At 31.0% G+C, this 17,474-nt stretch overlaps 1 long non-coding RNA gene across 1 annotated transcript in view; it reads right to left on the reverse strand.

Annotated features, from left to right (window-relative positions):
* Positions 1-978: 978 nt before the first annotated feature.
* The window catches only part of LOC134477776 (uncharacterized), a 30,530-nt gene continuing 14,034 nt past the window's right edge, over positions 979-17,474 (reverse strand). Inside the window, exons 2-3 of the long non-coding RNA XR_010049964.1 lie at positions 3,392-3,433; positions 979-1,153 (exon numbers count right to left, since the gene is read on the reverse strand). This is a non-coding gene — a long non-coding RNA (uncharacterized LOC134477776). The remainder of the gene's footprint in view (positions 1,154-3,391; positions 3,434-17,474) is intronic.

The following is a 17,474-nucleotide window of genomic DNA, read 5'->3' on the forward strand; positions in this document are numbered from 1 at the left end:
TTAACAATTACACAAAGAATATTTGCATTCATAATATAAATCAATCAAGAAAATACAATATTATGTTTGACCTAAATGTAAACAAAAAGTTGAAAACCTGATAGAAGATAAATATCCAAGAAATCTAGGTAACCCTGGGCAATGACTATACTGATTTTTCTTTCTTTTTTCTTGTTACTTCTTTTCTGGTAATGGGAATTGAGCCCATGACCTTACATTGAGCATTCTCAGTATGATTTTGTAATCATCAGTATGATTAATCCCAGTATGATTTTTAAACATCAAAAATGTAATCTAAGAAAAATTATATATATATATATATATATATATATATATATATATATATAATAGAATAAAACTTCTAGGAAAAAATAATTACAAGATGAATACCTGATAAAATATCACATAAAATTGTTAACACTCAAAAATAAAAAATTAATAACATAATTAAAAATGATATAAACAAGTGTCTCAATAACATGTTTTAACATGACACCAAGTTCTACAGATGACAAGGAAAGTGAGAAATTCTTAAATATCATTGCTTAAAAAAGCAAAATTGTGTAATTGCTATAGAAGACAGATTGGTAATTGCTTGTAAAGTTAAATATATACTTACTATAAAATCCAGCTGGTCTATACATATCAATATTCATGAAAATATGCTTTAAAATGTGCACATAAAAAGCTGCACGTGAGAGCAGCTTTACTTATATTTGCCAGAATATGAAAGCATACAAAACATCCGTCAATAGGCGGACAGATAAACAAAATAGAGTATGTCCACACAAAAGAATACTATTTTAAAAAGAACCACCAAAATTCAAGCCACAAAAAGTGAGGAAACTTAAATATATATTTCTAAGTAAGAAGAAACTAATCCAAAAAAGTTACGTAGGTCTATAATTCCAACTACATGACAGTCAGGAAAAGGCAAAACAATAATCAAAAAAAAAGCTCAGTGGTTACTCACAGTTGACTTTCTTCTTCCCTTTTGCTTTCTTCCCTCCTTCTATTCTTCCTCCTCTCCTTTCTTCCCTCTCATCCTAGTTTCTTGCCTTCTATCCTTCCTTCTTTTTAATTTCTTTCTAATTCACTCACTGTAGGTCTGCTCTGTGACAGCCTTGATAAGCACCAAGCTTTGGCCTTTGTACTGACAGAAACACAAAATATTGAGCAGTAAATGATAAACATACAGAAAGTTGGAGACCATTAGAATAACTTATCTAGAGAGTTCCTGACACTTGACTCGGTGGGGTAGAAGATAAGGAAGGAGGTGATATAAAGGAAAGAAGAAAATAAAAGACCAAATCAGAAAAGAAATATGCACAAAAATATCTAGGAGTATTTAGTAAATGTTATACATTTATATTATGCTTGCAACATTTACATATAAAATAGTTGGGAGATAAAGCCAGAGGAACAGCTTAGGTATAAACAAAAAAGTACCTTGTAACTACAGAAAACAATGTGCCAAATTCAATTACAATCATCATGGCAAAGTCATGAGAGACAAAGCCCTGTGCAGTTCACAATAGATGTAAGAATCACAGCAAATCAATGCAAGATTTATTCTGCACAAGGCAATATATTTATACTGATGCAAATATAATAGTGAATTCAGTTTTCATAACTACACTAGTTAGGCACTGTACCTTAGAATGCATCTTATTATCATATCTTATTATGACATTTTAGAAAATCCAAAATAAATAAATAAAGGTAAGTGTCAGTACCTTCAAACTCAACTCTATCAATTCTCAGATCTTTAGGTTTTAATCACTAGATGAATAAGCTTAGAAAATTTACAGATTTGTTCGTTTTCAACTGAACATAAAATAAACAAATTTTCATTTATTTTTAAGTGAAATATAAATGTGTAATTATTCTTTGATTGAAGGAAATGTTAAATTTATGTAAAGTATCATACACTAGGATTACAAATCAGTATAATTAGATAATCCAGTATTAGATTATTGTACTATTCATTACAGATTTCCTATACATATTTTCCTGTGTTTGTCAATAAAATATTTACTGCATTTCAATCTCTGACACTAATAGAATCTAACAAGGACAACAATTTTTGACATGACACCACTCGTCCTATAATGAAGCTACACCTGATTAGATGCATAAAAACAAAATACCATCCAATATAGACAACAATGACATATAATGTAATCAAAACACGAGCTTATTAGAGATCTTTCAGGAAAATATATTGAAACAGGGATCACACAAATAGAGCTCTTGAATAATCTTATCAGTCAAAGATAAACTATTATTAAATATAATATTGAATAACTAATGATTGTGAGAAACCGTGCAGCCAGAAACTCTGAGGTAAATAGGCAGCAGTAAACAGATACATGAAAAAGGTAGAGATGGAGACAGAGCTACATAAAGTTAGAGACAGAGATAAAAATACAAATAGAGACCCAGAGATATGGAGATGCAGAGAAAGAGACAGAAAGAGATAGAGATGTAGATGGAAATAGAGACAGATAAGATTAAAAGAGTTAACAGAAAAAAATTCTTTCAACATACAAAGGAGGAAAAAATCAGGTAGATATTACAACTGATTTTCCCTTAAACTCCAACATAGTACAGCATGGCACTGTTATGGTTGATTCTTTACTTAAAACTTGGATATTTTGTTAATAGGAAGAACTCATTCAATATGAAATCAGCCGTTGTTCACATTGTCATTCTCTTTATGTTTGCATTTATCTTCTGGTTGCTTTGCTTGTTATTCTGATAATTTTGATGTGTATAGGTGTGATTATTTTTGTAGCTGTCATTTTTGGAGCTTAATGAGACTCCTATGTTTGTAGAATGATGGGATTATTTTACTAAATTTGGGAAATTTGTCGTTGTTTTTCAATTATTTTTTTACATCACGTTATATAACCTCTGAGACACCAATTACATATTTCCAAAACACCTCATATTGTATCATAATTCTCTATATGTTTTATTTTTAAATTTTTCCGTTTTCTTCAGATGGTGTAAGTTTAGTCTGTCTATATTCAATTCAAAGCTTTTGTTCTTTAGGGCTACATCTGATATAAGCCATCTCGTGATTATTTACTTCAGATTCTATAATTTTCAGTGATATAATTTTTAATGTTTCCTTTTTCATACAATTTCTATTTCTTAACTGAATTTTCCTATCTCTTCAAATGTGCATATTTTCCTGTGATATATATTTATTGAAGCTGTTTTAGGGTTCATGTTCAGCAAATAACACCTGGGTCATTTTAAAGTATGTCTCACTTGAATTTTTCTACTTTATGATGGATGCAACTTTTTGATTATTTTGACCTACACGTGTGTTTAATTGTATTTTGGAGGGGCTGGGGATTTGGCTCAGTGGTAGAACGCTTACCTAGCAAGCTGGAAGCCCTGGGTTCGGTCATCAGCACCAAACCTGAAAAAATAAAAAAATCCATTTAAAAAAACATAAAAGATAATTGTATTTTGGAAGCCATAAATATTGTATTTAAACAAGTTTAGATTGTCTTGTAAGCCTCTAAAAATATTGAGTTTTATGCTGATAGAAAATTAAACCATTGGCTATTCCTTTTGATCTTGCAAAAAATTTTTTCCTTGGATATACTAGGTATAAATTTATTTTGTAACTAGTCCTAGGGCATGGTCTAAGGCTGATCTTTCTTGGAACTCCTAGTGACTTTCCATTGCTGGGATAAACATCAGACATCCACAGTTTAAAAAGAAGAGGCTTATTTTTGTTCACAGTTTTGTCCATGGTCTGCTGGCTCTAAAGAATAAAAGGTGGAAGGGCCTGGGATGAGGAAAACTGCTCCATCAGAGCAGCCAGGAAGCAGACAGGTGAGAGGATCTGAGGACTGAGCTAACACCCTTTCAAGTTACTCCCCAAATGGACTGACTGATCCCTCCTAACCAGACCCTGTCTCCTAACAGGAGGATATCTACAGCACCTTCCAAAACCCCATCTCTGAACGCATGAAGACTTTTTGGTAAATTCTTTAGATATAAACCATAACTGGACTGAATGGCATGCGAAAAGTACTCACTTAGCAATATCTCTTTAGCTAGACTCCAATTCTATTTTCATTTCTGGTATTTCTGTTCTCCAGCCCTTGTCCTCAGCACAGCTATTCTCCAGTAGGCATCATATTTCTGTGCACTTTCTGGCCAGCAAATGGCCAAGATCCTCTGTAAACTTCTGGGCATTTCCCCCGCTCATCACCTCTACCTTATTCCCTACTCTGAAAATCCAGGCTTGAAAAAGTCTAATCTTGGCCTTACAGCTCAGTTTGACAAACATGATCTACTTAAATTCTTACTGCTTATATTATAATCAAGAAAAAAAGAAAAACACAGGAACAGGATGGTTAGACAAATGGAAGTTCTATTTTTTTTTCTTTTCTTATAAGAATCATACTTTTGTGCATCTTGCCTTCTACTGGGGAAAAACTGTTGCCTTGAGCGTATTTTGTGTTTGATGATTGATTACAGAAGGATGAAAAGTACAGTATCACTAATGGTCTCAAACGTAGCTACATGTATTACAGACATGACATAATAAAAAGTGATAGTTTCTCAAAACAGTATTTGCCTTTTTATCTATTGGATTGTAACACATTCTTTATGTTAGTAGTCGGGCCACAATATTTTTTTTTTTTTTTTTGTTATTAGTTTTTGGGATAGGGTCTTGCTATCTAGTTCAGACTGACCTTGAACTCACTAGGTGAAGCCCAGGCTGACCTTAAACTCATGGCAATCCTCCTGCCCCAGTCTCCCAAGTACTGGAATTACACCTGACTCACAATATTTTTCAAGACACACATTTTATTTTAGCATTCAGAATTATAGGTCTGAAGGCAATTCATTTCCTGATCTCTCTTTCCTGAATCCAAAGATGGTTAACAGGGTACTTGCAAGAAAAACCCAAATTAAATGTCCTTTATTGTTTTCACTTATACTTTACTATCTTTTATTTATTTTTCTTATTTGGTGATGACAAACAGTTATGTCTTCCACCCGGATTTATCAAATTTTTATTTTGTCTGTATTTTCTTTCATCTCTGTTGCAGTTTTGCCCTTTGCCACTGTACTTCCATTCACAGATCATCTTCTTCTTATAACCATGTACAATATAGCTAATACCAATGGAGGCAAGGAAATAGCATTTTGTACCCTAATTTACCCAGGCATAGCCAGAAGTTCACTTAGTGTATTTTTCTAGTTATTTCAATAGTCACCTATAATAACTGTAGAACTACTACATACCATAGACATATCTTATAATCCAATATCTAATAATAGCTTTCCCTTAATCCTCTATCTTTCCGAAAACCAAAGCCATTTACCTTATTGTTTTCTGACTGCTACTATATTAGCATCACACTTCTAGAACTAATTTATGTGGCAATAAATTTTGTAATATAATGCTTTTTTAACACAATTGAAAATTACTATTTTTTCAATATGTACACGCTAAATATTAGATACAATTCACCTTCATTTTCTCTTTAGGATCCAAAATAAAAACCAGCACTTATCTATAACAAATCTATTATGATGCGCCAAAAGGTAAATGATACCATAAAACCATGCAATGGTTACTTACACTAATGCTCAGAAATATTAAAAGGTCACATATACTTGCATTTCAATTTAAAAATCAAATGATATGACCTAGTTTAATATAGTAAGATGAAAAGTGTAATTCCTGCACAGCAGAGACCTTGTGATGAAATGCCTTGAAAGAAAGGACTACACAGAAAGACAATGTGTGTTTGGAAATTAGTTTCAAGAATCATACCAAATTTATGTTGCAGAAGTATCACTTCCATTCATAGCTTTAGAATGCAGTTGGAAGAAGACATAGTAGATTCAAAACATCTATTATAGGCTATCTTGCAATCTGGTTTGAGAAAGAATGGTGTCCTCAAGTAGACCTGTGACAGGAACTAAAGAACAGGTTTGTTCTGGATACATCAGCAAGATCTGCACTGATTAACAACAAATGAATATGAAAGACAAATAGAAGACAAGAAAAATGTCAGGATTTTACATAGGCCCAGATTTCATAGTTACTCAAACATCACAGTTGTGAGGCTGTACGTGCTCAGTCCTCAAGATGTGCCTCACTTCTGACACAACTACAAGTCTGGGGTGTTCACAGAGCTACCTATCAGATTTAACAAATGGCTAGGACTCTCAGGGAAGCTATTATACTCACAATGTTAGCTTTTTATAGAGAAACAAAATAGATCAAAGGAAGAGCATAGAGTAGAGACCAGAGTCTTCCTAATGCAAAATTTTCTATGTTCTTTTCTGTGAAAAAAAAAATGTTCTTCTGTTGTACAGTATCATCACAGCCTTAAAGCAAAACTTTACCTATAGTCAGGCTTTGGTCAAATTGGGATGTATTGAGTTTATTTGTGAAATACCAAAAGATGACCCATAGTTATTATTTTATTGCTAATGGTTGAAACATTCCTAGGACTCTATGTCTGACCCTTATAGAAATTGCAACGGAGTTAGGAATATTCAGAAGGAGCTAGCAGCAGGAACAACATAAAGAAGCAAGAATATTGTGCTGATTCTAGAAATTCTTGAGGTGAATGTTGATGATTTCCCTTTTAGCTACTGTCATAGGCTTTTTGATTTTTAATTACAGCAAAATGTCAATGAGGTCAGAAGACCAAGTATTGCAGGGACAATTGAAATCCTGAATGGCTAACTCCAGTTAGGTTGATTTTATAGAACCCTTCAAGGGTTGATTAATCCTTATGTAATAGATACTCGTAGGAATTAATGACCTATTGAGTGTATGAATAACAGACAAATCTGAGCATTTCTAATTCATACTTAATTACATGATACAGTCATTACATCGTCAGCATCCTTTAAAATCACAAACATAGAAATGGAGTTTGTGTTAGGTTTTAATCATTTTATCTCAAATTAACTCATGCCTAAGCAAATAATAAAAGCATTTAATGCACAAATATTTGCTAAAGCATTAAATTCTTTGATATTATTTGTATCATTCAACACATGCTAAATATTTATTACATTGTGTACATATATCAGAGCAACTTGCAATTAAATTGTTAGATTAAACAAATTATTTTGACTCAATTAATCCTTAAATTATTAATTACATTTTTCCTAAACTGTATATATAATTTATATCTGTAATCAAATATATTTGAACAAATCAAAACACATGGCAAACAATACTGTTAATATTTCTAATAAGCACTTTTATTTGTCATACATATTCTTTGCAGATAAACGACTCCAGCATCATTTTAAATTGTGTTAATAGAAAATCACATTAAAGAAACCAAAGACTAACAAGTGAATGATGAATCAAATGATAATTAATATAGAAGAAAAATTTTAAATGTTTTTAAAAATTATATATTTTTATAAAGAAATTACTGTAAATCTCTTTTTCTTCCTAAATATTTAATGTAAAATATTCTTTTCAATGCAGGGATGACATAAATGGTTATATAATTTAGTATCAGCACAAAGGACAGGGCCAAATGGAGCCCATGAGGGCTGAAATCTTTATGAGAGTTAATCACTCTCTTACAGCCTGATGTGACTCTCCTTGGGTAAGGCTATCTAGTCTATCTGATATTTACAGTAAGCTTGTATATGCTTAGGAATATCACAAGAAGTCAGGCTCCGTACCTTTTATTAAACTATTTCAACATAGAATTCCCATTTTCCCCAGTTTGCCAGCAAACTATAATCTGACATTACAATGCCAATTCTGGCTTATTTTAATTAATTATTTATAATTTGATTAATTAATTGGCTATATTTAATGTATGTCCTATTCTTACCAGTGTCCCCTCCTTAGGAATGTTCTCCTCATCATCATACTAGTGTTTACACATTTAATACTAAACCACCACTTCCATGGGCATCTGCTCATCTTGCTCTTGCAATCCACATGAGGTCAGACAACTACACAGACCCTGTTTGCCTGAGATTTTTAAAGCTTTACAGGATCAACTGTCCCATGTAACATTCACTTCATGCCTTCAGAGATCAAGAGAAGGCATCACCTCTCCAGTTGAGCAGGACTCTAACCACCAAGGACAGTTGATTCCTATTCACAGTCATCTTGTCCTCATTCTTGAAGTTTTAACAGTCTACTCTCCTGCCACCTATCAACCTCACACTTACATAGTTACCCTTCTTGTTGTGGTTGTGCTCTGATTCCTCTTCATGGTAAACTCCTACATGCACACCTTTATTACAACATTCAAACTATTCCCATAATTCCAGCTATGGGATTTCCCCTGTCTTGTGAAATTACATAGATTTAGGGTTGAATTATTCATAAGAAAATGAAAGGGGAAAGAAAAGAAGAATGGAAAACTTTTGTTTGTTCAGATTGAGTGCAGGGCATCACATTAATTCATTATATATTATTAACCTTGGTAAAAGTGAAGCTCCATCTTGTTTATTTTTTTTTTATTCCAGAAGCATTGTTATGTGATCATTTGTTTGTGGCTATTATACTGCTGATGCATTTAAATTCTATTCTTTTAATTTTAAAAAGAGAAGAAAACAATAAAAACAATGATACAGAGTTTCAAAACAAGATAATAGGAAATTAACAGTTGTTATTATATTGTATATTGTTATCTTTAAAGTAGTTGCTACAATTGCAAGATAAAGGTATACAAAGTGATCAAATAATAAAAGCACAGACCCTTCTTTAAATGAATTATTTTAGCAAATATATATAGTACATATTATATACTAAATACATCTAGGTATAGATATATAGATATATATAGCTTTTCCTTCCTTCTTTGTTCCTTACCTCTAACCTAGTTTTTCTTAACCTTTTGAATAGTTTATTTTCACTACATCTATTATATTTTGGAACTTATTTACTCTTTCAGTTTCTTGTACCAGGAGACAGTAAGATGCTTACACATATGAGTTTGATTTATTTCACCTATGAATATGGTCTATAGTTGCATTCATTTGCCTACAAAAGCCTCTGGTTTATCTTTCTTTATAGATGAGTAGTACTCCATTGTATTAAAATACCACATCTTTTTTATTCATTCTATGGGTATTTGGGTTGTTTGTAAGATTATACTATTACAAATTGTGCTGCTATAATCATGGATGCACATATATCACTGTGTTTATAATTCTTCTAGGCAAATACCCAAAATGAGAATACCTGGGTCAAATGGACTTCTAATCCTAGTTCTCTGAGGAATATCCAAACTGATTTCCACAGTGGTTGCACCAATCTATACCGCCCATCAACAGTGAACTGGGTTCCTTTTTCCCAAATTCCCATCAGCATCTGTTATTGGTTGACTTCTTGATGATAGTCATTCTTTTTAGAGTGAGATCAAATCACAGTGTTGTTGTAATTTGCATTTTTTAAATGACCAATGATGCTGAACACTTTTTTCATGTATTTATTTTCCATTTGTATTTCTTCTTCTGAGAAGTTTGTATTCATGTCAGATGCACATTTTTGGAGTGGGTCTTTGAATTCAGAGGTTTTTTTCCCCAATTCTTTATATGTTTTAGATAGAAGTCATTCATGTGAGGAATAGAGAGATAAAACTTTTTCTCAGTCTGTGGGTTTTCTTTTTACTCTGTTGGTGATTTCTTTTGATGTGAAAATCTTTTTTTTTTTTTTTTTTTTTTTTAATACCAGGGATTGAGCTCAATCTCATGCTTGCCAGGCAGGTGCTTAGGCCACTGGGCTAAATCCCCAGCCAAAATTTTTTAGTAAAATAAGATTCAAGTTGTTGATCCTTTGTAATGCTTCCATGCAGTTTGATTCTTGTTCATGAACTATCTGCCTATCCCTACCAATATTTCTACTACTTTGTTTCCAGTAGATTTAATGTTTCTGCATTAATATTTAGATCCTTGATTCATATTGACTTTAGTTTAGTGCAGGATAATAGACATGAGCCTAGTTTTAGTCTTCAGCATGTGGAAAGCCAGTTTTTCCAGCACCATTTATTAAAGAGGCTTTCTTTCAGTAAACAAGTTTGCCCCATTTTTCAATGAGAAGATGGCTGAGTTGTTTGTAGTTGTGTCTACATCTTCTAAACTGTTCCATTGATCCTCAAATCTTTCTTAAAAATTCTTTTTGCTTTTTTGTTTTCTTTTGGTTTAATTTTTTTGGTTTTTTGTTGTTGTTTTGGTTTTTTCCCAGTGCTATGCTGATTTTATCATGGTAGTTTTGTAGTTTAAGTCAGTGATTGTGCTGTCTCTTGCCTTTCCTTTGTTGCCCAAGATTTCCATTGTTATTGTAGGCCTGTTCTGTTTCAAAATGAATTTTAAGAATGTCTTCTCTAGATCTGTGAGGTATATTAATGGTATTTTTATCATGATTGCATTAAATATGTATAACAGTTTCGGGAGTATAATCTTTTTACAGTGTTGGTTCTTCCAATCCGTGAACGAAGAATATCTTTCCATTTTCTGATATCCTCTTCAATCTCTCTTCAGAGTACTATAATTTAAGTGTATAGATCTTTTACTTTCTTTGTTAGACTGATTCTTAAATATTTCATCTTTTGGACTGTGAAGGGTGTTGTTTCTCTAATTTCTCTCTCAGAAAGTTTATTGTTTGTGTACAGGAATCCTATTGATTTTTGCGCATTGACTTTGTATGCAGTGGTGCTATTAAATTTGTTTAATTCCAGAAATCTTTTAGTGGAACATTTGAGGTTTTCTATGTAGAGTATCATGTCACAGATTCCTAGAAATATATGAATTATCAAGAAGATATAAAAATTCTGCATAACCAAATATCAGTTAATGAAATTGAAAATGTAATTAAAAATTTGCCAGCCAAGAAAAGGTCCTGATGAACTCATGGTTGAATTCTACAAGAAATTTATAAAAGTCTTAATTCCAACACTCCTCCAACTCCTTAATGAAATTGAAAGGGAAGCAATTCTCCTAACTCATTCCTAGAGGCAAGTATTACCCTGTTACCAAAACCAGAGACCCAACCAAAAAAGAAAAGTATAGGCCAAGCTCCCTAATAAATACAGATGCAAAAATCCTCAATAAAATATTAGCAAATATATTATATAACTATTACTGTATAATCAAGAAGATTATATACATTGACCAAGTCAGATTTATCCCAGGAATTCAGGGATGGTTCAATATATGCAAATAAATAGAAATGTAATATATCATATCAACAGAAACACAGATAAAAATCACATGATCATCCCAAAAGATACTTAAAAAGCTTTTGATAAAGTCTAACACTCAATCATTTTTATAAACCTATAGAAAATCAGAATAGATGGTCTTTTTCTCAATCTAATAAAAGCCATCTGTGACAAACCAATAGCCAGAATCATACTAAATAAACAAAACCTGAAAACTTTCAATCTAAAATGAGGAACAAATAAGGATATCCACTATCATCACTCCTACTCAATATAATTCTGGAAACATTAGCCAGAGCAATTAGATAATGAGGAGAAATACAATGAATAAGGATAGGAAAAGAAGTTAAAATTTATTATAGTTAGATATTTCTTCTATCTTTATTTTATCACTTTATTTGCCCCAATATTATCTTCTATATTTTAGTTAACTGATAAGTTGAATTTTTAAATTTATTTTTAATTCTTAAAATTTCTTCTCTACTATTGTCAGTCATTTCTTCTTTTCTAAAAGTTATTTTTAAATTTTATAATATATATTCTATGAAAATATAAAGTTACATGTTAATTTTTTTTCAAAAATACCCTCACATACTTTAACATTGATTACTCTTTCAAATTCATGTTATTTTCTGTCCCCTTAATTCTACCAATTTAATCCCCCAAATAAGGTAATGATTATTATTATTTTAACATTGTTCTATATTTTCCCAAAATTATAACATAATTCAGTCAATAATTTCACATATTCAGGACCAATATAGAAAGAGTAAGCTGCTTATGTACTAGTAAAAATGAATCAGTCCAAAAGTATCAATAAAATTTATTGCACTCATTATTGAAATAATATTAAATAAGATACTTAGAAGTAAATCTAGTAAAATGATGTGGAGACTATATGTAAAACATGTGAAACTTTTTAAAAAGATTTTTATGGAAGATTAAAGGAATGAAACAAATTTTGTGAGACAATTCCCATTAGAAAATAATAGAATAGAATTTACTTTTCAAACTTCTAGAAAGATTCCCATCAGTAATTAAAATAGTATGATTTTGGCACAGTAACACCCATATTTACAACTATACTTGAAAATAAAGTACAGAAATAACTTGCTAATTCTTATTTTATTTGATGTTATTATATAAAAATAACAGAAAGGAATATTATATATTTGAACAGGAAATATACAGTAACATTTCCTGAGTAAGATAAAAAAGTAATTAATAAAAAGGAAACAATTGACAACTTGATTTTTAAAACATAAAATCTTCCATACAATAAATCATTAAAAGATACAAGATGACTCATATTTGGGGAAAATAAAAATAAAAAATTAATAAATATGAAGTTATTTACCTTGATTACTGATGAGTTGGGTTTTAAAACCATACTATCAAAATTCAACAGATGATAAGTCACTTACTAGAGTCATACCTTTGGGCAAAGAAATGTCTTCATTTCACTAAAATAAACATGTTAATACCATTTAATTTATAGATTGATTATGAACGCTATATGGTTTACTACATGAAATATTTAGAACAACATTTGCCACAGAGCAAAAAATGAATAAATGCTTTCTCTTATTAAGCAATGTCAGCCAAGTTCCTAGGTAGGTACAAGCAATAGGTATAGATTTTTGCTCAACAGAGTGAATGCAGCTTACAAAAAGTATCTTGAATAAAATGTTAAGCACTGAAGAAAAAACTAGGTTTAAGAAACAATATTCCAGGAAAAGTAGTCAAAAAATACACAAAATTTAGTATTTATGTTAACATTTAAAATACACATATGACTATTGTTGTTGGGTTGTAATAAATATGTAATATGTAATAAATATATTGAAACAATATAGGAGAAGATACATATCAATTTCAAATCAAAAGTTACCTTGAAAAAAGAGAGAAATAGAATGAGATTGAGAATAACTTTCAGCGCTTCATGTAGCACTAAAAGTAAAAGAACTCGTAGTAAATAAGTCAAAATGCCAGCATTTGATAAATCTAGATAATATAAACATAAATGTCTATTGTTCACTGCATATTTTAAATATTTCATAATATAAAAAATGTAAACATGCTCAATGCAGTGCATTATTTTTTCATACTTGTCAGGAATAGTCCTGCTTTATTTTATGGTTATGCATGCACACATTTTGGCTCTGCTACTAAATATAGTTCCGTGACAACACAAGCAATTTCTTTTCCAAACATTTAATCCTTTAACTCTGCCTGCAGTGTTCAACACATATCACAAATACAATGAAAGTTTGATGAATGAGTAAATTTTTCATTGGCTACTTTGGCATTTTAAATTTTCATTGCAAACTTCTGTAAATAATTTGTAGAAACATCCAAAAGGACCGAAGTCATTTATTACAAATATATAGAGTACACATATTTTAAGTGTAAAATAATTACTTAAAATACCAATCAGAAAATAATAGTGTATCCCACACAGAATTCCGATAGTATAGCATTCTTTTACTAGTTTTTAATGTTCAAAGTAAAATTAAATTAAATTAAATTTTCTCAATAAACTATGTGTCACAGTGTTTGTTACAGCTCATGAAATAACTTATAGTGATACAGATACCTGCTCATAACTGCTTCAACCAAAGTCAATAACCAGCAGTATTAAAGTAAATTTAGGACAGGAAAATATTTTTTAATTCCTTAGTGAATAATTTATGTTTTCTTAGCAACACAAGCAAATAATACATCATGTTTCCAATAGAATCAGATGTTAATTACACTGGCTCAAAAAAAAAAAAAGTGCTTCGCTTTGTTTTTACTCTTAGTTTCTCTCATTTTCAATCTTGTTCCTGCGCTCACTCTTGCTCTTCAGGTAGAACTAATCAAGATGGGAAAGTTCTCCCCAGATGAAACAGATCAGGACAAGACTATACTTGGAAAAGGAAGAGGCTTTCCAGTTTCACTTGACTAATCACACAAAACACACACATGCACGCTTGCACACACACATGCACACACAAAAAATTAGGTTAAGAGGACCCTTAACAACTGATCTGAATTGACAATGCATTTGAGGAAGAAGAATGTAACATACTGTTCTTATATTTGACTTTATTTTTTATTTTTATATGTTATTTTATTGGTAATAGGGATTAAACTCATGACTTCACTTTCTATTTGGCTTTAGAGTTGTGTATTATTTTTCATTCCAGATATGTGAAATAATTATTTTAGCACTAATCATTTTGAATACTATCTTACATTTTCTTTTAATTTCTTTCCAGTGTTTCTGTGAATTTTCAGTACATTTCAACTTCTCTCTTGTCATTTTTTTCATGTTGTACCAAAATGTGTAATTCCAATATAAAGTTCTGATGATATATTCCTCTATTTACTTTGGTATTAACTAAAATAGGAAACTTCTCTTTCAAAAAGTCATTATAAATATTATTAAAAATATTTACCTTTCTCAATAAGTTTAACCCTTATTACTGATATTGTTTTGTTTTCACTAGCTTATGTTGATAAAGTAAATAATAATATTACATGGGCATGATCATTTGCAAAAAATAAAAATACATCTGAAATTTTTGAATAAAAGCATGTAGAAAATTTCAAAGGCAAAATATTTTACTTGTTCTTTAATAGTAAATCACTAATTTCCAAAGGCAAATCTTAATTCAAAAAAAGTACATTTAAGAATAAATTAGCCAGGTGTGGTGGTGCAGACCTATAATTCCAGCACTCAATAGATAGAGACAGGAGGATCACTGCAAGTTCCAGGCCAGCCTTGGTTACACAGTGAGTTCAAGGTCAGCCCGAACTACACAGCAAGACCCTGTCTTGAAGCACTAAATAAATAAGTAAATCTAAATCATTTTATTCCCAGCATCATCATTTTGAACATTCATCCTGTTAAAAGGATCACTAGCTTTATTTTACTTAAATAATTTCATTTATCCTTTTATTTATTGATAAGGAATCTATGTATTTAGCATATAGTATGTGTGAATCAATTCTAAACCCTATGACAAGAAGCTTTATTTTGTGTATTCAAAGGCAGGACAAGTCAGCAGGATCTAAGACTATTCACAGGAAGGAAGAAACCACTGCAAATTCTGTCAGTGTTGTGTATCTTGTGCCTGGCACAATGCTTGACATCTTGCTGCTACTCAATATAAATTTGGTGATTTATCAAATTAGAAGAATGTAAGTAATGCCATAATATAACAGCAGAACATTGTTAATAAAGAATAGAAAGTGACCAGTTCTGTTGGCAGAGGTCAAGAAGTGACATTAAGTCAATGATAAATATGATGTCTTAATTCAGTTTATGTCTGAGGATTTCTGTTTGGTAAAAACATCAATCGTCCACACCTTGAGATTACCTAAATTTCTAAGAATTTGGCAATGCCTTACATGGCTATCCACAAGATAGGCACTTGTCCCAGTGTCAGGCAATTGGAACCACCTTGGTAAATTGATGCTATGCAAAGCAAGTGATACTAATGTTTAGAACAACTTTTGAATTCTTAAAAAGTTTTTTATTAATGATGTATATGATATATAATTAATGTTACATATATCAAGTAAAAGAGAGGCATCATCACCAAAAACTTGGACAAGCAAGTTATATCTCAAAACTTGATACAGTTCAATATGAGAGCTTAGTGCTAGTAGCTTATAATAAAACCAAAGAAAATAATTTATATCTTAAAAGCTCTTTTTGCATCTTTTGTTTTACAGGCTCTTAAAAATCCTTTATAAAGTGAGAGCAATATCACACAATGCATGTATCTTTCTTATTCAAATGAATGTGGAAAAAGTTCTCCAAACTAATACTTTTCAGGATCCCAACACTCTCTTCCCAAAATTCCATGTCTTCACCACTATCAAATTCAAAAACATTTCTCAAATTCCTTAGTAACTACTCGGTGGCTATAGAATTAAGTCCATATAGTTTAGGGTGAGTATCATTTCTAAGGCCATGTAATCTACATTTCACATGTTCTTATACTACTGTTTCTTTTGTTTAATTGTCCAAATCCTTCTTTTGTTTAATTGTCCAAACTTCTATAGATGGCATTACTCTGCTGAGAATATTTATAATATTTGTCACACAATAATTTTTTTTTTGTAGATTTGACTCCTATATTCGAAAGGACAACTTTGAAGACAATTCCATTTACTCCTTGAACACCTCAATTTAATACAATGCCTGGAAACACACGTGTCACTAAATACAATTTATAGATTGTGCTTTATCCTCTGTCATTATGAACCAGCCAGATTTTGTTATTAGCTAATAATTCCATAAATGAAGAAACTGAAATTAAAACATAAGTCTTATGATTCCTGGTATAAAAGTATTTTAATACATATGTTTTCGCAAATACAAACAGGACACATAAAGGCCCAGAAAGTAATGCAGAGGACTGAAAACAGCTTCCTTAGACTGCTTCAACTCAAATTAGTTGTCACTGAGGTTCCAATATAAGGGAAGATTGAAAAGAGGAAATGACCAAGCCACGGTTCTTTGTGTCTTCCCCTTTTGTCTGCCACTATTTTAGTAAAGTCCCTGTTAGTCATGAACAAATGAAGGCAGACTAAAATTTTTCTATTTAATAAATCAACTTTGAGAGCGGTCAATGAGTACTGTCCTGAGAAATGAGATTTTCTTTACTCCTGTCCAAGCATTTATCTCATTCTTCTTTTTAGTGAATGTATTTCTTTGAAGAAATAGGACAATGTGATTTGAAATAATTCAACTCTATACGATATCTGAATGTAAATATTTTTGCAAAGTATTAAATTTCTTGCTTTCATTAATTGCCAAGGAAATGGTCTGAAGTGAAAATTATATTTAAACACATTTCAATGATCTCCATATTATTTGAATGAATAGATCTTCATCTTTTGGCTATTGTAAGATTTATTTTTGTGTTTGGAATCTTTCTGAGAACTTCAGACCCTCACAATTTCTCATAAATGCCTTTTAATTCATTATTATGCTCAAAAGAAGGCAAAAGCAATCTGACAATGACTGAAGTATGTCTTCATTTTAATTTCTTAATCTTGTGACAACTCAAACTGTAAATATGAAAATATGTTTAATTTCTTGTTGACAACGAGGTGACTTACAGACAATTGTCCTGCTCCTTTTAAGTTTAAATAGTTGAGGAGTGTTAACAGAGTGTAAAATAAGAATTGAGATTTGTTATGCACGTGGACCTGTTTCTTACAATGAATTTAATTATTATGTACTGCAAATGTGTACAAATAAAAATAAAATTACAT

Source organism: Cavia porcellus, unplaced genomic scaffold, assembly GCF_034190915.1.
Source record: "Cavia porcellus strain 051 isolate PalLab524CR breed Dunkin Hartley unplaced genomic scaffold, mCavPor4.1 scaffold_10, whole genome shotgun sequence".
NCBI classification, from domain to species: domain Eukaryota; kingdom Metazoa; phylum Chordata; class Mammalia; order Rodentia; family Caviidae; genus Cavia; species Cavia porcellus.